The 24,488-nt window shown below is 45.3% G+C and overlaps 6 non-coding genes across 6 annotated transcripts; 4 read left to right on the top strand and 2 right to left on the bottom strand.

Moving 5' to 3' along the window:
- The first annotated feature begins 736 nt into the window (after positions 1-736).
- Trnas-aga (transfer RNA serine (anticodon AGA)) lies at positions 737-818 on the top strand. Its single transcript has one exon. It is a non-coding gene; the product is annotated as a tRNA-Ser (tRNA).
- Positions 819-4,405: 3,587 nt separating this feature from the next.
- Trnat-agu (transfer RNA threonine (anticodon AGU)) lies at positions 4,406-4,479 on the top strand. The gene has a single exon. It is a non-coding gene; the product is annotated as a tRNA-Thr (tRNA).
- Positions 4,480-6,221: 1,742 nt separating this feature from the next.
- On the bottom strand, positions 6,222-6,293 carry Trnam-cau (transfer RNA methionine (anticodon CAU)). Its single transcript has one exon. It is a non-coding gene; the product is annotated as a tRNA-Met (tRNA).
- Positions 6,294-7,512: 1,219 nt separating this feature from the next.
- On the top strand, positions 7,513-7,594 carry Trnas-aga (transfer RNA serine (anticodon AGA)). Its single transcript has one exon. It is a non-coding gene; the product is annotated as a tRNA-Ser (tRNA).
- Positions 7,595-17,853: 10,259 nt separating this feature from the next.
- On the top strand, positions 17,854-17,927 carry Trnat-agu (transfer RNA threonine (anticodon AGU)). The gene has a single exon. It is a non-coding gene; the product is annotated as a tRNA-Thr (tRNA).
- A 3,375-nt stretch (positions 17,928-21,302) lies between these two features.
- Trnam-cau (transfer RNA methionine (anticodon CAU)) lies at positions 21,303-21,374 on the bottom strand. The gene has a single exon. It is a non-coding gene; the product is annotated as a tRNA-Met (tRNA).
- Positions 21,375-24,488: the final 3,114 nt, after the last annotated feature.

Here is a 24,488-nt window from a genome sequence, read left to right as displayed (position 1 = left end):
CAAACCACGCATATCACATCCAGCGGCGAGAACACAGTGAGGCTGCAGGCACAAAACGCGCACACACGACCGACACAGCTGATCACTTGAGAAGTGGCGTCCACAAGGCCTAGCCGGCCTAGCTACGACGATCGCGCCGCCGCGGGAACGACTCCCTCCTCACTTTCTTTCTTTTTTTCTGTTTTTTTTTTCTTCGCGCGCGCATGCGGCGCGAAGCTTTGTCCCATTCGGTAGCGCCTCGTCTGGCTTGCTTTTGACCTGGCGGGGGCGGGCCGTAGTAGGCTGCAGCCGGCAAGGCCAAAGGGCTTCCTCGCTTCCTCTCCAGCCGTTCGGAGGGTCTCGTATATCTCTTTCTCTGGGCTATCTGTGCAAGGGATTTTTAGTGCGCTGAAGCATGCCGCCTCTTTTACTTCTTTCCCCCGCACAGCTGCATGCATGCCCGCCAGCACTGAAGGCGTTATGGAAAGCTTCGGAAAAAAAAAAGAGAAAACATGCCAGAGGAAATGAGATGGGAGTTTTTTGTTCCTCTAACTCCATTCGACGAATGGCGTCAGATAGTGAATTTACCTCCTTTCTTCCACATAATTTCTTAACGAAGTAAAATTGAGGGCGCAGAACTTTGTTACACCCACCTCATTACACCCTAAGGTAGTACTGTCCAGATGAAGGTAGTATTAAGGAGGATTGTAGCCCTTAAAACGCCCAATTCGGCTAGTTTGCGTTTGCAGTGCAGCGTGCAGTCGTGGCCGAGTGGTTAAGGCGATGGACTAGAAATCCATTGGGGTCTCCCCGCACAGGTTCGAGTCCTGTCGACTGCGCAGAATTTTTTTCTTGGGATGTGAATTTATCGAATTTTAGTGCCGGTTCAGTGGGGGATTGAGTATGTAACGAATTAAACGTAGCAGCAAGCTTGCAGCGTTCTTCCAGCTATGTTCGTGCATTTCATGCGGTGCGCATAAAATGTGGTATGGTATGGCATGGTAAAGCTTTATTGGGTCCCGAGACTCAGCCAAGGGCTGATGAGGGCCGCTCCCACTCTGGGACAGGTAGTCTAAGCCTAACTGCCACATGTGTGCGTCCTGTGCACGGAACCTGAGTTGATGTTGAAGTAGGAAGGATATTATTCGGGGGCGGGTGCATAAAATGCATTTATGCACCTGCCGGTTTGGACGACATATTGTTTCCGACGTGAGAGCGGAAAGCGTTAAATTGCAGATGCCTTGCAATCAACAAATTTGTTTGCTATACACCTTTGTACACCCAACAAAGAAATTTGTTGCATACAAATTAGTTGATTTCGAGGCATTTGTGTTTTACCGTGTTCAGCTCACATGTGGGAAACAATATGTCGGCCAAACCAGCAGGTGCGTAAATGAGGGACTGAGAGAACACGATTACGAATGAAATAAAGTGCCGCCTGATGTGTTTCTCGCACTCCACGTTCATTCGTGTGGCTGCCGAACCTTTGTTTCACAAGACAGTCATTGTTGCTCGATATGAATAAGAGATCACCCGTCTGTTTGGTGAAGCCGAACTTATCCATGTTCTTGGTGATTTCTGTATCACGAAGCCATCGACAGCCCAATCGCCTAAGGAGTTGGTTTTCTGGCGTAATCGGTTAGTTAGGGTCTTATCTTCGTCATATTTGGCTTTGGTTGAGCGACTTCTTTCGCGCGCCTTTCAGCAAGGGCGTAGCCAAGGGGGGGGGGGGGGGGGTTGGGGGGGTTCAAACCCCCCCCCCCCGAAATTTTTCAGTTTTGCTTGCGTATATAGGCATGCACACATACAAACGCACGCACGACCATACATAAAGTATGGTTGAACCCCCCCCGAAAAAAATTTCTGGCTACGCCCCTGCCTTTCAGTGATCCCGCGTGTATAACTGTCTGCCTGACGATAGTGGTTTAAAAGTGGCCTGGTTTTGAAAATAGACATGTCGTTCCTAGTATCCGTGTGAGGTGATCTTGTGTGCCTTTTTGTGTCCGTGTGCCGTTTCGCGCTGCATCAAAGCTGTTCAGTTTATTCATTCGTTTACGGATATACTAAAATTGGACGCCCCGATATGTGTATGTACTGTTGTCAGGAGCGTAGACACAAACTTTTCTCGGAGGTGGCCAGATAGCGAAGTCAACACCCTTTATATATATTGCCGCGGTGCAACGCGAACAAAAGACGTGAACAAGTTGCGACAGCAAAACAGCGTGTTCAAATCAGTTGTACACAAAAAAAAGAAAAACGGCTTCGTCTTTCTCTCCGAAACGCATACTGTCCCACTAGCCGGAGTCTGTAAATCCTCCCCATCGCCATTGTCGTTTATGTATACACATTTGATGATATGTTCGAACTTGTGTATGTTTGTGCGCGCGTATATATACACACATAAAATGTAAAAATTTCGTCAATGTAGGAGGGGGGGGTGAACACCCCCTGGCTACACCACCGAAAAACACACAAACTGCGAAAAACACACGAAGAAACTGCGAGCGTTCATCGCAGCGCCCTCCCTCCCTATTAGGTCAAAGTATGGGACAGACTTTGCGCCCCAGCACTCATTGTGCCCAGGTCTACCATTACATAGAATGCAATGTGTATGTAGTTTCCTTAAACATATATAACTGTCATCGTTAGACGTTTAGGGACCTCGCCACACAAGAAAAAGATGAAAATTCCCGCTGCTAGGGTACACAGGCTTGAATTTAGACTTACGGCCTTATCCAAAACACGCTAAGAACGTCTACTTTGCGGTTCGACCGATTATAGCCACAGACTGCTGGGAACTTCAAAATTTTCTCTGACCTATAGCGGTCTCTACACTTTTGACTTTGACTGTACGTGGTCGAGAACATGGCGAATAGGCGTGGAAACTTCGTTGCCAGGTGTCTTTCCTTGGTGCGTCTATTGTGATTAACTCTGCATAAAGGCTGATAAGAACAGATAGACATGGGTGCATTAATAAAAATGACCCGGAAAACATTTTATGCCATTTGGGTGCTCATCCTTGTCCTCCAACAACTGCAATAATCTGTCTTGCTTGCGTTTCCTTTCTCAAAGACTCCGTGCATATTAAGACTTTCTGGTCAGGTATAAAGTAATTAAAGCCGTGTCACGATGATAACAAGCAGGACATTCATGACCGGGATGTACCCCCCCGACGTGTAGTGTAACAGAAACGGCGCACATGGTGCATGTGGATTAGTTTATTCACTGCTGTGCGACAAATACACATCCAAAGGGTGTAAACGAATTTTAGTGCATAGAAGCACACAGCAGCGGGAAGTGTGAAGAAATTGTACAAAAGTAAATGCAGGAAAAAAAAATCAGCAAAGCGAGGTTTTGATCCACGGACCTAAAGATTATGAACCCAGCACGCTCCCACTGCGCCACTTTGGTTTGTTCTTTTAATTTCCAGTTTTACGCCACAAAAAATTAGCACAACAGAAATATATTACAAGAGAAAATAAAACTTTCTAGCACACATTTGCCGTCAATCACTGCGTGAATAAGATTGCCATCTTAATTCCTTTATTGTAACCAGGGGTTCTACCCTAGCCATCCTTGAAGGAACACATTCTTTTGTATTTTCTGCTTCGAGAAAACGGGCCAAGCTTTTCTGAAAATGCATTCTAGCTGATCTTTTATCTGGGTCACAGAAGAATCCAGCCATTCGTGAGCGTCATACACTGTGCAATGTAATTATTATGACTTGGTCAAATGGTAATCCGTCTTCATTGTCTATTGCTTGCCATGCGGCTCTAATGGAAATTCTAAAGTACCCCCCCCCCCCCTCCCACAGTGTAGAAAAAGCATGATCAGTTATTTCAGGTGGGTTACAGATTAGGCACTCGAAGCCACGTGGTGTAAATAAGACGCGCTCCTCTAGAGAGGTTATTACTGGAAGTGTTCCTGTGTGTAATTTGAAGAAAAAAAAATTCCTGTTGGAGCTGCTTACATTATTAAAACTCGTTTAAGCGAATTCTGACCCTGGCTTGCGCACTATTCATTGGGATGGGCAACACGATGTCACATAAATTATCATAAAGTCTCTTCGTTCCAGCAGGAAAGAGGTAGACAGTATAAAAGCGGACACTCAAAGAATGTACACTTAATACAACTTATTTTATATAACCTCTACCGCACCTGTCATCACTTGGCGACATACTAAGGCAGTTCGAGTTTTGCGTCGGGATGTAAGGGGTGACTTGCGTCATGATAAAGAAAAAAATCTATTTACTAACTGTTTGATGAACAGAGGCGCGCGTATTCGATACGTGACCACCATAATGCATGAAGTGGAGAATATATAGAGCTGCCGTCCTGTTTTTCACACATATCACGCGCGTAAAGTAGGTCATCCTCGAAACTCTTTCTGCTTCATCGGTTGGCTTTGCAAGCGGCAGCGAGTGTGGGCGCCGTGGCTTAGTTGGTTAAAGCGCCTGTCTAGTAAACAGGAGATTGTGAGTTCGAATCTCACCGGTGCCTTGTAAAGGAATTTTTTTTCTTCTTGCGTTTGAGGGCCTTCAGTTTGATTACTTTTTAAGTGCCATCGTGCTTCTGACAAAAGGGACGTGGTGTTTTGTAATTAAAGAACACCCCCTATATACCTAAACATCCCCTATACTTTCCTTGACTGGATTGTCTGTTCTCGTTAATATTGTACGTACAGGTAACTAGTAATGCAAAGTTAGTAAGTTAAAGGTAAACATATTCAAAAGCAATCTGCCTGGCTGGGTGAAACAGGGACACTGCCGAGCGTGTATGTACACGGTCTCCGGAACCAATTGAGTAGTTATAACGAGAGCGGCGGGGAGAACGACAAGTCAGAGGGAGACACTAAAAAGCGCTAGTTTCGGAGCCGGCCCGGCCGGGCAGTCACCCCCTGAAGAAGAGACCGAACAGGTCTCGAAACGTAGGGTCGATTTTAGGGGCGAAGCTCCTTAAAGCGGCACCCGTTCGTCACCGTCGTAGTGCGTAACCAGTCTTAACGCTAGTACCAGATCTTGACCTCCAAGGTGGTGCCGGTGGGAGATTTCTCCTGTGCGTTGTTGAACAATAAAAAATTCGCAGCGTGCGCGTTAACTAAAAGCCGACTTCTTCTGTCTCTCATTCCCCATTAGCAGCCATTGGCATGTTCCAGTAGGAAACGTTAGTAGAAGTAGAAGTGTAAGTGTTAGCTAAAAGCCGACTTCTTCTGTCTCTCATTCCCCATTAGCAGCCTCCAAGGTAGTGCCTGGTGAGATTTCTCCTGTGCGTGATTAAAAATGAAAATTCACAGCGTACATGTAAAATTAAAGTGAGCTGCAAGTCGCCATGACTCTCATCGACAATTTAGTATAAACCGGCCCGATCTCACGTCGTTGATGATGTACTGGGCGTGAAGCTGCGCGACGCCGCCGCCAAGATCCTGCCGTACGAGAGCTTCGCCCCACTCATCATCATTCACCCCGTGGATATGCTGTGGAATTTTTTTCAAATAAATTAACTAAAGAGAAATCTTGGCTGGAGAGTCCTTTTAGTCTTATAAAGTTAGTAACTTTACTGCGAATAACTGTCACCACTTTTGTAGTACGGCTCCTAACACAAGTGAATTTAATTACCCAACAATAGTAGTATACCCGTTTGGTTTGTGTGGGTCGTGGCCACATTAACATGAAGTCGAATTTATTACAAATACATAAGCTCAAATAAAAAAAAAGAAAAATAGAAATGGAGTTTAACATAAGAAAGACGCTGTAGTGGAAACAGCACTGTCGTGTTGTACTAAACTATAATCGCTTATTAATTCACGTTATTACCCTGACAAATGCACACCACAATGACATCTTGATATAACAATGCATGAACAGAGGCATGAATGAACCATAATCTATCGATACCTGCCGTAATACAAAACGATCAGTGGCGTAGGGATTGTAATACAGATGAACGATCAATCTATTAATAGATGAAAGGAATTCCTCAAGCCTATTAATCATCGTCGATGTCAGCATTTCACCTAATCGACGTAATCAATTAAACCTTTTCGATTAATCGATTTACAGGCAGTGACAGGAGTGACGCGAAAAAACTGGAATCGTACTTCCAGTACTCGAATCGTGGAATCGTAACAGTGGCATCGTAAAATATAGTGTGCGAACTAACTTGAATGTATAGAAGGTAGTATAAGCACGAAAATGTCAAAAAACTATGGAACATTAAAAAAGAAAAGTAAAAAAAAAAAAACGTAGCAGAGCGTGGTTTCGATCCACGGACCTCTGGGTTATGGGCCCAGCACGCTTCCACTGCGCCACTCTGCTGACCACACGTCGCGGGTCTCCCAGCAGCTGGAAAAGAGTGCGCGCTTGGGAGGCTTGGTTAATGCAGATTTTATGTCCCCTTCTTGGGTTGTGTCGTTAGCGCCGTCTTTCCAGCAAGTATTATAGTAGTTCAATGTACGAACAGCGCAACAGACAAGGACTAAGGAAGATAACACACACAGCGCTGACTTTCAACGACCAGATTACTTGAAAATCAACGCTGTGCGTGTTATTTTCGTTAGTCCTTGTCTGTTGCGCTGTTCGTACATTCAATATGTGCTACCAATATGCCCAAGTTTCCCCGCTCTAGCATAGTTGTAGTGTGGAGTAGTACATACATGTCTCGCTTATATACAAACATGTGCTTGCTTCGTACGTTGTAGCGAATGGGAATGAGGGATGTATGATCTTTTTCCTCTTTAAAACTACTAAAACTGACTCTAAAGAGAGAGAGAGTAAAATAGTTAGGCACTCGAATTACTATTCAATGGCCATGCATGTTTCCGTTTATTTGGTTGAGTTGGGCTTGTGTATTTAATGAAGAAAATGAAAAGGCCTAGATTTCGCGCCATAAATGTTTTCCTGCTGCGGATATCTTCCATTACCGTTCGTGACCCGAGGACGACGACATCAGTACACGTTCTATTTTCTGAAGTTGATGTATTTACGTATATTTTTATTCTTTTGGTCTGGCTCTTTCGTGCACGGTCTATCCCAAGTTGTAGGCGTGTGCAACGTGGTGAAGGAACATCATTGTCATCCTCATGTCAATGTCACATCGTGAATTATATTCTTCAGACTGGCTTCTTGCATTTTTCTCAGCAAGACTTCCAGGCTTTTTTAGTGCTCCTGTCCAGTGATTACACTTACTACAGTGTCGTCGAAATGCGTAACTGTGTCTTTGCAACTTTGTAACACTTCGCGTGAAAGCATCCTTCGCCGTTTTTGAAAAACTGACACTCGCTCTTAATTGTCTGACGCTTATTGATTACGATGGATTGTTCTAGAAGACGGTGGTTGCAGCACACTGAACTGAAAGAAAGAAACACAGGGTATTTATAGAAACTGGGCATTAATGGATGGGGAGGGGGCACCCCCCGCCTCCCCGGCGTTGCTTATGTATTCAGTGCAAAGGAAGTAGGCACGTCGCCCCAGCAAGAATGTCGCCATGCGTCTGCACGCAAGAGACATTTAAAAATGGCTGGTGCTTCGCCAGCGTGCAGTCGTGGCCGAGTGGTTAAGGCGATGGACTAGAAATCCATTGGGGTCTCCCCGCACAGGTTCGAATCCCGTCGTCTGCGCAGAAATTTTTTTCTTGGGGATCGTCATTTTTTATCGAATTTTGGTGCCGGTTGAATGGGGGATTGAAAATGTAACACATTAAATGCAGCAATAAGCGTGCAGTGTTGTTCGAGCTATGTCGTCCATTTCATGCGGCCCGCATAAAATGTGGTATGGTATGGTATGTTATGGTAAAGCTTTATTGGGTCCCGAGGCTCAGCCAAGGTCTGATGCGGGCCGCTCCCACTCTGGGACAGGTAGGCTAAGCCTAATTGCCACGCCGTGGGCCCTGTGGACGGCCCTGAGTTGATATTGAAGTAGGTAGGATATTATTCGGGGGCGGGTACGTAAATGCATCTACGCACCTGCCGGTTTGGACGACATATTGTTTCCCGCGTGGGAGCGGAAAACGTTAAATTACAAATGCCCTGCAATGAAAAAAAAATGTTTGTTATGCACCGTTGTGCACCCAACAAACAAATTTGGTGCATACAAATTAGTTGATTGCAAGGTATTTGTGATTCACCGTATTCCGCTCTCATGTGGGAAACAATATGTCGGCCAAACCAGCAGGTGCGTAAATGAGGGACTGAGAGAACACGATTACGAATGAAATAAAGTGCCGCCTGATGTGTTTCTCGCACTCCACGTTCATTCGTGTGGCTGCCGAACCTTTGTTTCACAAGACAGTCATTGTTGCTCGATATGAATAAGAGATCACCCGCCTGTTTGGTGAAGCCGAACTTACCCATGTTCTTGGTTATTTCTGTATCAGCAAGCCATCGATAGCCCTATCGTCTAAGGAGTTGGTTTTCTGTCGTAATCGGTTACTTAGGGTCTTACCTTGGTCATGATTTCAATTTGGTTGAGCGTCTTCTTTCGCGTATTTCTGTAAGTGATCCCGCGTGTACAACTGTCTGCCTAGCGATACTGGTTTATAAGCGGCCTGGTTTTGAAAATAAACATGTCGTTCCTATAGTAGCGGTGTGAAGTATCCTTGTGTCGTTTCGCGCAGCAGCAAAGCTGTTCAGTTTATTCATTGATTCGTTCGTTGGTATAATAAAAGTGGACGCCTCGATTTGTGTATGTACTGTTCTCAGGAGCGTGCCAGAAACTTTTCTCGGAGGCGGCCGGAGGGCGAACCCCTTTGTTGTCGCGGTGCAATGCGAACAAAAGACGAGAACGACTTGCGACATCGAAACAGCGTGTTCAAATCAGTTAAACGGAAAAAACGTCTTCGTCTTTCTCACCGAAACGCATACTGTCCCACTAGCCGGAGTCTGTAAAACCTCCCCATCGCCATTGTAGTTTGCGTACGCACAAGTGTCAATGTGTTTGAACTTGTGTGTGTTTGTGCGCGCGTATATATACACATATAAAATGTAAAAAATTTGTGGATTGGGGGGGGGGGGGGAGGGGTTTAAACCACGTCTCTGGCTACACCACCGACTGTAGTACTATACGTCAAGTTCGTTCCGAGCGTGTTATTATGTTACATTAGCACGGGTTAATCTGCGGATAGTAGTAGTGAGCTTCGGGTATTTTACACAGCGAGTGAGCCGCTTTCTAAAGACGATAGTCTTTCTTGGGGAACTTAAACGCAGAAATTTTGGTCTGTCTTTCTGTCTGTCTTTCTGTTTGTCGGCACGTCCCTCGATTCAGCCACTCGGCCTAAGTTGAACCACTTGCACAAGGGCCAGCCATCGTGAACGGCTCACTAGGTTCATACTTGTGTACATGGTTGATCAAAAACGCCAGGCCTGCGCTGAAACCGCAGCACAGTCACAGCGAAAGCTGGAAGAGCGGCGTTTCAAGAGCCCGTTAAGCTCTCTTGGGGCTACAATACGAGTGCACTAGAAAGGTACCCACTACGCCATAAATCACAATTTTTGTGAAGTTGGGAAGCACCTAATAAGCCATTATTCGTCATTCTGCGGAGAAGCGAGGCACCAGCTACACGTCTATAAGGCATTATGTGCACTTTGTTGACGCGACGACTGATGACGATGAAGAATTATGGCTCAGCCCTTTGTAATGGGTTGGAATCTTTAAACGGCCCACCAGTTATGTGTTCCTTTAATGGAAAATACATAGATACGTAATTCTAGAGACCCTAGTTTCTTAAGCTGCGCTGAAAATGCGACTGCGCCGAAACTTGGATTCCTCCGTGCCTTCTGCGCGAGCTCATTGTTGTGTTTCGGTTTCAGTTCAGTATTGCACTGTACGAGTGCCATGGGGCGCCGCTCTGGCATTCCTGCTTTACCCAGGCGACGTGAATATAAAAGAGTGTGTGGAGAGTACTCGTTGAGTGCGGACGTTTCTTCTGCTTCGGCGCTTCGCGCCAAACCGCGTTTTCGGGCTGGCTGGCGTCCCCGCCGGTCGCGTTGGTCACCGCCGGTCTTGCCTGCTGCTGCGCCGGGACTACCAGCCCGCAACACAGCATTCACGTTTCCCGACGTATTGCCAGATGGCGTTCATATCTCACGCAGCGCATCTTCTATCGTCTTTAGACGACATTTGCAGCGAAGCACGCAGATACGCGGCTAATTTTCTTGTTCGTTATATCCGCATTTTCTAATAAGAAAGAAAGAAAGAAAGAAAGAAAGAAAGAAAGAAAGAAAGAAAGGAAGAAAGAAAGAAAGAAAGAAAGAAAGAAAGAAAGAAGAAAAGAAAGGACCAGTGCTGAGGCGTTCAACATAGGAAGAGTGCATTAAACGACATGTACGCAAGAGCAGTGAAGTGATGACGTCTTGATATAATTGAGAAGTAGTGAGCAAAAAAAAAATCTAGAAGAGCGTGGTTTCGATCCACGGACCTCTGGGTTAGGGGCCCAGCACGCTTCCACTGCGCCACTCTGCTGTTTTTTTTTTGCTTTATTGCCTGTTATTAGACATGTACATCAAACAATAAGGACATGAAAGAAAGACAAAAGTTGCGTCAGTCCTGCTGGACAGACACAAGTTTAAAATTCCTTCAGCGCTGTCAAGGGTTCTACCCTCGACAACCACTCAGGTACAAACTCCTGAGCTTTCTGGAGTTCCACAAACTTGGTCATACACTCACGAAAATACATCCGTGCGGGCCGTGCATCTGGATCGCAATAAAATCCCGCCATAAGAGCCCGCCATAAACAGTGAAGGCCATTTAGCATAATCAAGTCAAAAGGCTGTTCCTCTTCATCATTTACTGGCAGAAATTTTATACCATGTGGATCTAACGGTAAATCCTTCTTTATCGTCCTTTGAAGTACATCCCAAAAATAAACTCCTTCCCAGCAATGTAAGAAAACGTGGTCTATAGTTTTCGGTTTTTTACAGATGAGGCAATCTGTCCCCCATGGTAAGAAAAGACCACGGTCTTCTTGAAATGCCTTGACAGGTAATGTACCTGTGTGAAGCTTAAAAAAAGAAAGACTTCGCGGCAGGAGCCACTTGCATTCTCTTCACCCTCTTAAGCACATCTTGCCCTTGACCTCCCATGCATGTATATGGTTCGGTATAGAGGTACAGGTAGAACGGCATCACATACATCTTTGTACAGCTTTTTACGTGTCACGGAAAACATATACTCATTAGAAAATCTAACAGATAAAAAGCGTACACTTTGTGGGAATCGAGCGCGCCCTCCCCTTGGCGCCTCATTCCCCAGCTAGCGCGTGTGCGGGCCCCGCACGGCTCGAGCGCCGGGGACCGCCGTTAATCGGCAGTGTGGCGACCACGGCCGCAGCGCCAGGCCTCTTTGTCTGGTGCGAGCCATGCGTCGGCTTCCCGGCGCGCGGGCACGCGTCCGGGCATGCCTCGACATGCTCACATGCTCACGCCACCAAGCTAGCTTACGTCACTGCGCAACGCCTCTCCTCATTGGCCGCCAGTGACAACCCCCTTCCCCCTTGAGCTCGCTTCTGTCTCGCGCGGGCTTGCCCGCGGGAGATGCTCTCAGGCTGGCACGAGAGGTTGACGCGCTGCTCTAGCAGGCGGCTTCTCGTCCGTGCGCTCGACTGCTGCCCTTTGTGTGGTAGTCGTAGCGCCGCTGGCAAGCGTACTCGATCGGTCTTGCGGAGTTCCCTTTACGGCCTGCATGCCCGTGACTGTCGCACTGTGTTGCATCTTGGGTTAATAAACCCGTGTTGTTTGTTGACATCCTGCCTCGAGTGCCTTTTCTGCGCCGTGCCGGAGTCGACGAACCCGGCCGTAGCGTCTTTGTTCGGTGCGGCAGTGGAGAACGTCGCGTCCCTTCACGGTCGCCTCGTAGGGTAAGCTTTGTGCTAAACCTATCTCCACTACTTAGAATATCCTCCTTGCGGATACCCGCAGACAGCATCTCTCATGTGATTCGTACCAACCACATATCCAGGAAAAGTCCGCATCAGTCTCAGTTGGCACTCCGTACGCAGGAAAGGATCATTTGTGTTGCGGAAGAAGAGGAACCTGTTTACTACTTGGCGTATGAAAAGATGTGGTAATCCCAACCCTCCCTGTTTCACACGTATAAACAGATTAGTTCGGCTGCATCTCTCCCAATTCGACGCCCAAACGCAAACTGCGAATACGCGATGGAGCTTCTATATGTTCGCCCTTGAACAATGCAATACTTGCATGACATACCAAAGTTTTGCGGCAAAGAACAGATTGCAAACAGTCGCTCTCGAAAACATTGACAGATGATTACCGTTCCATCTGTTGGCTTTCAGCTGCATTTCTCTCGCTTGTTCTTGCCAGTAGTTCTCATTATCTTTATAATATTCCAGTGGGACGCCAAGGTACTTAACGGGTGTGATCACCCACTTAACATTGGCAAAATAGTCTGGTCTTGACGGCTACTCTCCATGCCAGAAGCCCAGGCACTTTCCCCAGTTCACAAAACTGCCAGTTGCATTGCCGAAACTTTTAACTACTGTGATGGTGGCGCTAACACTTTCTTGATCAGTACAATGAACTGCAACATCGTCTGCATACCCGAGAATTTTAACTTCCGATGCTTGTAATCTAAAGCCGTGAATGCTGCTGTTTTCACTTATTGCTAAGCACAACAATTCTATATATAGACTGAACAATAGAGGACTCAACGGGCAGCCTTGACGAACAGAACGCCTTATGTTAATGGGAGCGCCCAGTGAATTGTTGACTACTATACGTGTCGTGCAATTCCGGTTTGCCATAGCTACTCCATCTCTGATTATTGCTCCAGCATTGACATGGTCGAGGATGGCAAGCAGAAGAACATGTAAAACACAATCAAAAGCTTTCTCGAGGTCAATCCTTAGAATCGCTACACCTCCTTGATCGGCGTCGCAACACTCGAGCACGCATCGCATCTTGTGTATATTAGTAACAATGGAGCGCCCCGAAATCCCGCATGTTTGTTGAGGCCCTACCAATTCTTTGATTACTCCCTGAACTCTCCGTGCTAGTACTTTCATTAAAATTTTGTAATCACAATTAGTTAGGGATATATGTCTATACGGAGAGACTAATTTTAACTTCTCTGAATGTTCCGTCTTAGGTATCAAAACTGTATGTGCCTCACTGAAGGACCGAGGTAGGCTGTCGAGTTCATATGCCTCATTAAAGACGTTTGTAAGAACTTCGGATAATTCATTTTTAAACGCCATGTAAAACGAAGCACTGAGGCCATCAGGCCCGGGTGATTTACCAGGATTCATCTTATCTATAGCCCTTTCTACTTCCGTTTGTGATATCGGTAGCTCCAATGCTGTTTTGGCGTCATTAGACAACTGTGGCATTCTTTTAAGAAACGCCTGTTTATATGCTTCTGCATCAACGGGTTTGGCAGTGAAGAGCGCCTCGTAGTGTTTACAGAAAGCCCGTTCTATGCTGTCATTGTCCGTAAACTCGACAGCGTTGACTTCAATGACATCAATATGGTTCCGCCTAGCATGACGTTTCTCCAATCCAAGTGCACGCTTCGATGGGCGCTCATCTAAAGTCATTGCTTTTGCTCTGGCTCTCACCAGCGCTCCGCGGTAGCGTTCCTCCTCATATACTTCTATTTTCCGTTTGATACTACGCAAATCGTCGGCATATGCCCCAGGTTTTTCACATTCAAGCGCTGTCAGCTTCTCCAGCGTCCGTCTGAGCTCTTTCTCCTTTTTAGCTTCAGAAGATAAAACGCTAGATCTCTCTATTGCTTTCCTTTTGATTCGTTGCTTTAAAAGCTCCCACTCTTCTCCTACTTTTTCCGTATGATCCACTTTGATTCCTTCTATCAATGATGCGTTAAATGTCTCATCATCTAAGAGATTGGAGTTCATTTTCCACTGATCCCAAGAAAAGCTATTCCTTACTTTCTTTGGCCCTACATGGCATTTAACAAGGCAGTGATCAGAAAAAGAAACAGGCACAACGTTATAACTGCTACACTGTTACACTGCGTCAGCTGTTAGGTAAATTCGGTCCAATCGGGCGTTACTTGTGCCCTGAAAGTGGGTATACTTCACATCTCGAGAGCTATCCAGGCACTCTGCTACATCCACTAAATCGTACTCAATAATCGCTTGTGCCAGGACCTCACTGCTCGTATCTTTAACTTTGCGGCTGCTTGATCTATCACTTTTGTTCAATACACAATTAAAATCCCCCACCAATAAGAGTTTTCTACCATTGCACATATGCTGTCGTAAATTCGAAAAAAAAACTCGCTCTTTCCTGGACTATAGTTCGAGCATAAACGCACGTAACGCGCCATTCAGTGTCACATTAATCGATGTCACACCATGCCAATCGACCTGAAGAACAAGAAAGGACATTTTGCACAACTAGTCCTGGCAGTTTTCTAACAAAAACAATACATCCCGCGGATCTACCTATGGCATGGCTCACAATCGCAAAATACCGTGACGTAAACTTCAGCACCATGCTCCCAGTCTCCTCCTCTCCTTCAACTTTCGTCTCCTGCACTGCAAGTACATCCAGATTTTCTTCCAACAACATTCGATACACTTGGCTTTGCTTCTTCCTAGAAGCCAAGCCTCTAACGTTAAGAGTCGCGAAACTAAAAGGTGCTTCAGAAGCCATTTTAACTGTGGAGGAGGTAGGCCCGGAGCATGGCGCTTACCTTGCACGTCTAGCGCAACGCTAGACGCCTCCGGGACCGCCCGGCCGACTGGTCTCACTGCACAGTGAAAACGGTTTGTTCACAACTGTCTTGTCCGTATTTGCCACCAGCCCTTGCTCTAATGCTGGTGCGTCTGCTAGCAGGCGTCTTTGCCGGTGGTCCCTCCACGCTGCTTGTGGCATCCATGTCTCCCGTTACTGCTGGTTCTTCCAATGGTCTTTTAATGGGTGGGCCAGTACCGCTAGTCCCAGAGACGCCGCTGGCGTTGCGTGAGCCTCCGTCCGACTCCATGTCAGAACCGGCATTCTAAGAGACGCCTTTGGCTTCCTGGTCCTGTTTCTGCACAGGTGCAGACGCTCCGGTGTCTTCACAGCTTGCGCCTTTCGCTACATTGTCTGCAGTCTCCGCCGGTTCTGCTGAAGAGTCTAGTCGTTTGTCAACAGGTGCTGGTGTAGGTTCACTGCTGATGTTGTAGCTTCGCCATTTAAACCTGCTGCGTTCTGATCTCCGCCACCTTTGGCCGCGTCCTCTGCCTCAGTTACATCCATAATGTGTTCCGTTGCATCCTCTGCCTAATATGTAACAGCTGCTCTACACTGAAGCGCATACCATAGTCTCGCTGCGTAGACCAATGTCCTTCGCTCATTGAAGACGTGTACCGGTCACTATAATTACGTCCTCCCGCCGCCGCTCTGTTCGAATGAAAAAGTAACACGAAGACAGATGCGCTAACTCGTCGGGTCACCTAGCTTTTAGTGGCAGCTCTTGCTGTAATATCGCAGCGTGGTATAATTTTACAACTGGAAGTTTGGGGGCCATTGATCCAGCTAAACTTGCAGCGTTTACTTAAAACTGTCTTTCATCAATATATGCGTATTTCCCGTATGATCGAACGAAGAATAAGTGAACTATATCGCTTATTTCCTGGGCACTGATACTGCAGTTCAATTGAAGAAATACAGTTGTGATCATATTAAAGAAGTCTTACTTATCATGATTTTTCGTAAGCATAACATGGCAGTGAAGTGTCAGACTCCTTGAAGAAAAAAAAAAATCTACTAACCCACAAAACAAATTTCATTCTAAAAAAAAAGAGAAACGCACTTTGGAAAACATTTCGCGCAATTTATAAATTTTCACAACATTTTTAACGGCGTTTTATTTGGTTAATCTTCTTATATGGTGACCATAGGCGTGCGCAGGGTTCCCTTCAGGGGGGGGGGGAGGGGGCGAAAGTTCATCGCAGCTTCCTTCCTGCCTGTTAAGCCAAAGTATAGGGCAGACTTTGCGCCCCGTCAGGTCTACCATTATATAGAATGCAATGTGTGTATAGTTCACTTAAACATATATAATAGTCATCGTTAGAAGTTTAGGGACCTCGACACACAAGAAAAAGCTGAAAATGTCTGCTGCTAGAGCAGACAGCCACGAATTTAGATTTACGGCCTGTTACTAAACGCGCTAAGAACATGTACTTTGCGGTTCGACCGAATATAGCCACATATTGCGGGGAAATTCAGAATTATCTCTGACCTATAGTGGTCTCTAAACTTTTGACTGCGACTGTACGTGGTCAAGAACATGGCAAATAGGCGTGGAAACTTTGTTGTCACGTGTCTTTCCTTTGTACGTCTATCGTGACTAACCGTGCATAAAGGCTGATAAGAACAGATACACTTGGATGCATTAATAAAAATGATAGGCACACCCAAAAAACATTTTATGTTATTTGGGGCGCATCTTTGTTCTCCAGCAACAACAATAATCTGTCTTGCTTGCGTTTCCTTTCTCAAAGACTCCGCGCATATTAAGAATTTCTTGTAAGGTAAAAGTAATTAAAGCCGTGTCAGGATGATAACAAGCACGACACTCATGACCAGGATGTACCCCCCGACGTGTAGTGTAACAGAAACGGCGTGCATGGTACATGTGGATTAGTTTATTCACTGCTGTGCGACAAATACACGTCCAAAAGCGTGTAAACAAATTTTAGTGCATAGAAAGACACAGCAGCGGGAAATGTGAAGAAATTGTACAAGAGTAAATGCAGAAAAAAAAGACTAGCAGAGCGTGGTTTGGATCTGCGGACCTAACGTTTATGGGCCAAGCACGCTCCCACTGCGCCACTGTGCTTCCCTCTTTTAATTTCCAGTTTTACGGTACAAGAAATGAGGACAACATAATCATATTATAAGGCACAACAAAACTTTCTTGCACACATTTGCCGTCAATCACTGCGTGAATAACTTTGCCATCTAAATTCCTTTATTGTAACCAGGAGTTCTACGCTAGCCATATTTGAAGGAACACACTCTTTTGTATCTTCTGCTTCGACAAAACGGGCCAAACTTCTCTGAAAATACAGTCTAGCTGGTCTTTTATGTGGGTCACAGAAGAATCCAGCCATTCGTGAGCGCCATGCTCTGTGCAATGTAATTATCATGACTAGGTCAAATGGTAATCCGTCTTCATTGTCTATTGCTAGGTACCGGATGCCATGTGGGTCTAATGCAAATTCTTTTTTGGTTGTCCTCCGCAACACGTCCTAAAAGTATCCCCCTATCCCCCCCCCCCCCAGATGTGTAGAAAAAGCATGATCAATTATTTCAGGTGGGTTACAGATTAAGCACTCGGAGCCACGTGGCGTAAAAAAGACGCGCTCCTTTCTATAGAGATGCTCTTACTGGAAGTGTTCCTGTGTGTAAATTGAAGAACAAAAAATCTCGTTGGAGCTTCTTGCATTTTTTAAAGCCTCGTTTAAGTTAATTCTGACCCCTGCCAGCGCACTGTATTCATTGGGATGGGCAACACGATGTCTCTTACATCCTCATAAAATTTCTTCGTTCCAGCAGAAAAGAGGTAGTCAGTAGAAAAGCGGGCTCTCAAAAAAACGCACGCTTGCCACAATTTCCTTCATGTAACCTCTACTGCACCTGTCATCACCTGACAACATACTCAGTCAGTCCTAGTCTTGCATCAGCAGGTAAGGGGTGACTTGCGTCATGATAAACAAAAATCTATTCACTCACTGTTCGATGAACGGATGCGCGCGTCTTTGATACGTGAACGTGACAACCATAATGCATGAAGTGGAGATTAGAGTTGCCGTTCTCTTTTTCACACATATCACGCGCGTAAAGTAAGTCATCCTCGAAACTTTTTCTGCTTCAGCGGTGGGCTTCGCAGGCGACATCGAGTGCACATGGGCGCCGTGGCTTAGTTGGTTAAAGCGCCTGTCTAGTAAACAGGAGATCGTGAGTTCGAATCTCACCGGTGCCTAGTAAGGGAAACTTTTTTTTTTTAAAGCTTGTCCGTCGTGCAGATACATTACTTGAGGGCCTTCAGTTTTATTACTTTTTAAGTGCCACCGTGCTTCTGAGGAAAATAACGTGGTATTTTGTAATTAAAGAAATGAGTCATTATTATCCTAAGCACACTACAGGTGATCAGACGCCTGAAACTGAAATTCACATTTTGTTATTGATTGCTCCTACAAGCCAGAACCTACATTGTAAGTGGAACGCACAGGGGAGTTTAAAAGACTATATGGCTAATTTTGTCATTTTTATCTTTTTCATGCACATCGCAATGCATATATACCATAAAAAAGGTGTGTGCCATACCACAAAAAGTGTATTCATCGTGTACTCTTAAAAAACAAAAGTGGTATTAAATAAATTTGAGACGGTAAGTGCTTGCCACAACATTCCCAACCGAAGCAGTAAGTGCAGGCAGCAACTTCAGTCTTTACTACAATGGTACTTACTACATAAAGTTTCTACCTACAGAAAAGGAAAGAAGGGGAATTTTTAAGGGCTCGTTTTTATTTCTTAAATACAATATTAATGAGAACTAACAGACAATCAAGACAAGGTAAGTATAGGGGTGTTGTATGTAGTAATTGTGATAAAAATGAGAAGAAATGAAAGTGGACGAAGAGACAACTTGCCGCCGGAAGAGACCGAACCTGGTCACAATCATTTAAAGAACAACGGCAGCAGAACAGTATAAAACGGTGCACGTATGATTATATTGTGCACTAGTTTTACCGTGGTCGCCATGATTGGATATACTAGTTCAGTGAGAAGCTGCTTCTTTGAAGTGACGTGCTACGAAGGTGTAAAGGGCCGTTTTGGGACCGTCTTCGTTTTTACGAAGGCCGGTTCGTGGTGTCGTCACGTACTGAAAAGCCAAGTGACGTGCAATATTCCTAGGAGCCCTGAATTTCCATATTATCAATGATTTTAATGATCCCTATGGTATACCTCATGCAAGTAGACTATGCAGAACTCATTCGAGCGTGTTTTTTTTTTTTTTTTCCCGCAATCACTGATTTCAGTTGTTCTGGTCGCACGTTACCAGCTCAAAGCAAGACGCCACGCATCGTCTTTTAGGGCAACAGCGGTGAAGGCTGATGGCGTCGCACTGAAACGCAGGTTGTGTGGGAGCCGTCAATCAGAACAGCCATCAACAGCCAAGCCAGAACGGCGCTTTTACTGCTTTTTTTAAGGAAGGGCGTGAGCAGTGAGAAATCATTTAATGCTTTGTAAGAAGATAGCAGTTATTAGGAAGCATTATTGTAGCACATATAGACAGGGAGCAAAGGAAACTTGTATCCCTATTTATGCGCGTTACAATATTATTGCAAGATTCTACACCAAAGAGCACACAAAGAAAAAAAAAACACTCACACACTGAGGGCAGGTCTAACGCATTCGCAAAAGTGTGGCGGAAGTGACGTTAAATTCAGACTTCGGTGTTTATAGGGAAAACAGCAAACACTGCTAAGGGCGCTAGACAGATGCTCCATGGGTCGCTCTGCGAGGTCACGAAAACTCTTCGCTCTTCGGCAGACTTTAAGCCTTTCTAGGCGTTAAGTTGAAGCTAACTTCTCTGTGGTATAGAAAAAGGAGCGCACGTCTAACAGGCTGCTTACGTTCACCGGGCTGCTCTTGCATTGTACGCCTACTCACTGTGCGTAGAAATGCTTCTAGGTGCACTGTAGCTCAAAAATGTATTGCAAGAGTCCATAATCTATCGATACCTGCCTATGCCGTACCGACGGTAATACAGATCAATGATCAATCTATTATTAGATGAAAAGTGTCCCGCAAGCCTAATATTCATCATCGATGTCATCATGGCATGTAATCGACTTAATCGATTAAAACTTGTCGATTAATCGATTTACAGGCAGTGACAGGAGCGACGCGAAAATACTGGAATCATACTTGACTGCTGAGCAAAAGCCACGACCGTGGTGCTACTCCGAGTGCACATGTAGGCGAGTGGGCGCGCCTGCCTGGTATCGACTGCTCTGTCCTCAAGTCCAGAGACTCGAGAAAGCAGTCGAGACTCGAGGCTTCAACGTCGCCTCGAGTACTCGAGCATTCTCGAGTCAAGCACTCTTCCTCTTGTCCATCCACTGCACATGCATTACGTCGCGCAGCCAGTCTTGCCGAGCGAACACTCCGTGAAAACATAGTACCGGCCTCATTGTACCGGCCCAGACCATGGATCAGTAAAAAATGCGCGATTTGGGGTAGTTTTTTTAATCGAAGTACACTTGTGCGACTGCGCTGCCGTATATATAACTTTGCCGGCTGAGCGGAAGCGTTTGCTGGGCCGACACTTGTCTTTTTCTTCTTTCGTACAAGGTACATCCCTCTACAACGGCTACTTCGCCGTAACGGCGATGGTATAAAGATTGGTGTTGCAAGTCCTTCGTCGGACTGCTTTTAATGGTGCAGGTGAGGCAAGCAAGAGTTCCAATGCCAAAAAGGGCTGTGTATTCTAACGAAGGTACAGTTACGCTGTAGTCAGTCGTAGGAAAAGCAAACACACGGAACTGATGGCGTTCTTCAATGGCCCATCCACACAGGCTTCAGGCGCTCCAGTGGTCTTCTCAGAGTGACTCGGTCCGCGCGTTGCTCTCTAAAAAAGCCAAGGGCAGGCATTTTGTTTATGACGTAGTAGTCGCGACTTTTCATCATAGTCATTATTATAACCTCGTTATTCTTAATTTTTTGCGTTGTACAATTTTTCTGGATCTCAAGTCTCGAAACCCTAAAGAAAATAATGTAAAACGCGTAAATGATATTAGAGTCTTTTCTACAAACCAGTTCCGATTTTGTTTCTGAGAAGGTGCACATGTATCATGGTGGTCACGTAGTATATAGCGGAACATTCCCCCTCCCTTGTTCGTACGTTGTGTGTTTGTTTTATATAATTGACTTCAGTCTACCACTCTCTTATAGAACACAATATGAGTTCGCCTTTATGTGTGTCCATGCGTGTGTTTGTATGTGTGTGTGCATATATACAGACGCAAAATTGAAAAATTATTGGTTGGAGGGGGGAGACAGAGAGAGTTTGAACCTCCACCTCCCCCCGCCCTCGCTCCCCGCCGGCTACACCAACGCTTGCCAGGAAAGCTTGTCACAGTATTGACACGCATGCCCTTCACGACTTGGAAGTACGCCCGATGACCAGAGTTAAAGCAAGAAAAGGCGCACAAGTTGAATCACTATTAATTAATTGCTGTGCTAAAAATAGTGTCTAAACTAATTTGAATATATAGAAGGCCGCATAAGCTCGACAGTGTGAGGAAACCGTGGAAAATTTCTTAAAAAGAAAATTTTTTCGAAAAAAATGTAGCAGAGCGTGGTTTCGATCCACGGACCTCTGGGTTATGGGCCCAGCACGCTTCCACTGCGCCACTCTGCTGACTGCACGTCGCGCAACTTCCAGCAGCTACGAAAGCGCACGCTCTTGGGATGTTCGGTTCATGCAAATTTTATATCACTTGCTGTGGTTTATCGTTTGCGCTGTTATCCCAGCAAGTATATCGCAGTTGTCTTACCACGGAATACATACCTGTCTCGCTTATATACAAAGTGTGCTTGTTTCGTACCGTGTAGGAAATACAAAAAGGGATGGAGGGCATTTTTCTTTTTAGAAACCAACTTAAATAGACGCTATGCCGAGAGAGAGCTAGAGCAATGTTAAGCAAGTTAAGCAGTTAAATTGCTATTTAATGATCATGCATGTTTCCGTTTATTTGGTTGAATTGAGCTTGTGTAAATAATGAGAAATATGAGAAGGCCTAGTTATCGCGCCATAATTTTTTCCCTACTGTGGGTATCTTCCATTACAGGAAGATGACGGCACCATTATATACAATTATATATCCACGGACCCTTGGGTTGTAGGCCCAGCGCGCTTCCACTGCGCCACTCTGCTGGCTACTGTACGCGCGATATCGATAGCAGCTGCTATATACTGAAACACACACCGTAGTCTCGCTGCATACACCAATGTCCTTCACGCATTGAAGACGTGAACCGGTCGCTATAATTACGTCCTCCAGCCGCCGCTCTGTTAGAATGAAAAAGTAACACGGACTCTCGTATCCGGAAACTCGTCGGGTCACCTAGCTGTAGTGACAGCTCTTGCTGTAATATCGCAGCGGGGTATAATTTTACAACTGCGACATTGGGGGCCATCGATCAAGCTAAATTTGCAGCGTTTATCTTGAAACTGTCTTCACACCTATATGCGTATTTCCCGCATGAACGAAGAATGTACTTGTTAGTGACTATATCACTTATTTCCTGGGCACTTGTACTGTATTTCAACTGAAGAAAGTATACTTAGAATGAGAGGTCTTACTATCGTGGGTTTTCGTAAGTATAACAAGGCAGTGAATTGTCAGGCTCCCTGAAAAAAAAAATATCTACTGACCCACTAAACAAATTACATTCTAAAAAAGAAAAAAACAACACACTTAAAACATTTCACGCAATAAAATAAAGTTTCATGATATTTTTAAAGGCGTTTGATCTGTTAAATCTTGTTATATGGTGACTCATTTGGGTCGAGCGTGTATTTTGCGTGCGACGTCCCTTTCTGGTGTTTCTTGCTTGTATGGTATCCGACCGTGAAGCGCATTCCACTTTTGTTTGTGGCTGATGATTCGATGTGCAGTTACACTGATAAAAACATGATAGTCCCATAATATAATCATTTATTTATTTGTTTACACCACGCCTACATCGCCATGAGACATTTCGTAGGGGCAGGTGCACATGGGTCGCAACATAACACAATTAGCACCAGATACAACAATACACAAGATACTTCAAAGAAAAACAATAACGCGCGAATTATCTTGAAATGTACACAATGAAAAAAAGAAACATCACATTGATACATTTTAAACGTCACAACGCTTAGGGATAATAAACCATTCTTATAGATAGTAATAATGTGAGCGTTGTCATAGGGAAGGAAAAAAATCACTATCGGTTTCATGAACGATATCATTCGGAAGGCGGTTCCATTCATGTATTGTTTTATCGAAAAACGAAGCACCAAAAGGGCGCGTTTTCTACGGTATTCCAATATTATTTCGCGAATTATCTCGTTGAATTGAGACGTACGTCTGTATCATCATTATCAAAACCTCGTTAGTATCAATATTTTCATTGAACAACTTTTCTGGACCTCCAAGCGCTATAAGCTAATGGGAAAACTTACAGGGCCAGAGGTGATGCAATTTTTTCTTTTCATCAAACCAGTTGCGGTTTCGTTTCTAAAAATGTTCATGTATCATGAGTCATGACGCACGACTCAGAATGCGGTCTAGGGGTAGCGGGACATCACGTCGTTAGGGCACCGATACCCCGGCTCGCTCAGTGCGCGGGCGTGTTTTAAATGGTTGATGAACCACTTTTTCGAATAAGCATCGAATGACCTCAGTATTAGAGCTTGTTGCCTCATGAATCGATCGCGGCAAAAATCTCTCGAATTCGTCAATAATGAGAGGAGTTGTAGGGGCCTGTGGCGGGCATTATGAGCTTTCTCTCTTCTCTCGCTCCGACGAGCGCTGTAGAAGCTACACAGGGAGGGACGGCACAGCAAGTTACATCAGGGCGCTTCACGACCTCGAGCCCGCGTGATGAAACGCGATCGCTCTCCCCGTTGCGATTCCTGTGCGTGCTAGTGTGGCTACTGTGTAATGTTAGCAAACTATGGAGCTCGGTGCCGGCACGTGGCGGCTCCCCGCGGCAAGAAGCGCATCTGATCCAAACGCCGCTCTCCATTTACGTCAGCTCTTGGCCAATCGCGTGCTATCCGCTGTGGGACGCCAAATGGCAGGCGCCGGCTGCTCCGAAGAGAGTGAGCACAGGCCTATGCATATGAAAAGAGGGCGCCTGCGAAAACAGCAACTTTAAGCACCGCTTCTAAACTCTCCTTGTCGCGCACGGCTGTAAAAAAAATTTTTTTTGTGAGCTTTTCATATCAGTGTCTTTTCGGCAGGATTGTGTCTTTTCACCATGCACGAGGAGTGATTGGTGACCCCTTTAAATTATTGACCATAGTACGTAACTCTGTAACATTGTGCAATGGTGCCATTTTAGACCGTTGTACTATTGTACCCCAGCCCGCAATTATATAGAATGCAATGGGATGTCAGCGTGAAATGTTTAGGGACCACGAGAAACAGGAAAATGCTTATAATCTCCTCTGCTTCAGCACGCAGCCTTGGATTTAGATTTCCAGCCTTGCCAACATGTACCGTGCAGTTCGACGGAATACAGTCACAAATTTCTGGAAAATTCAAAATTTTCTCAGACCTAGTGGTCTCTAAACTATAGACTATACCTCTGTTCGTGCACGTCAAGATCGGGAAAAATAATAATAATATCTGGGGTTTAACGTACCAAAACCGCGATATGATTATGAGGGAAGCAGCAGTGGAGGGCTCCGGAAATTTCGACCACATGGGGTTCTTTTAACGTGCCCTAATCTAGTACACGGGCCTCAAACATTTTCGCT

The sequence above is a fragment of the Rhipicephalus sanguineus genome, chromosome 6, assembly GCF_013339695.2.
Source record: "Rhipicephalus sanguineus isolate Rsan-2018 chromosome 6, BIME_Rsan_1.4, whole genome shotgun sequence".
NCBI classification, from domain to species: Eukaryota; Metazoa; Arthropoda; class Arachnida; order Ixodida; family Ixodidae; genus Rhipicephalus; species Rhipicephalus sanguineus.
Note: the sequence above shows the minus strand (reverse complement) of the source record. Positions and strands in the feature narration are given on the sequence as shown.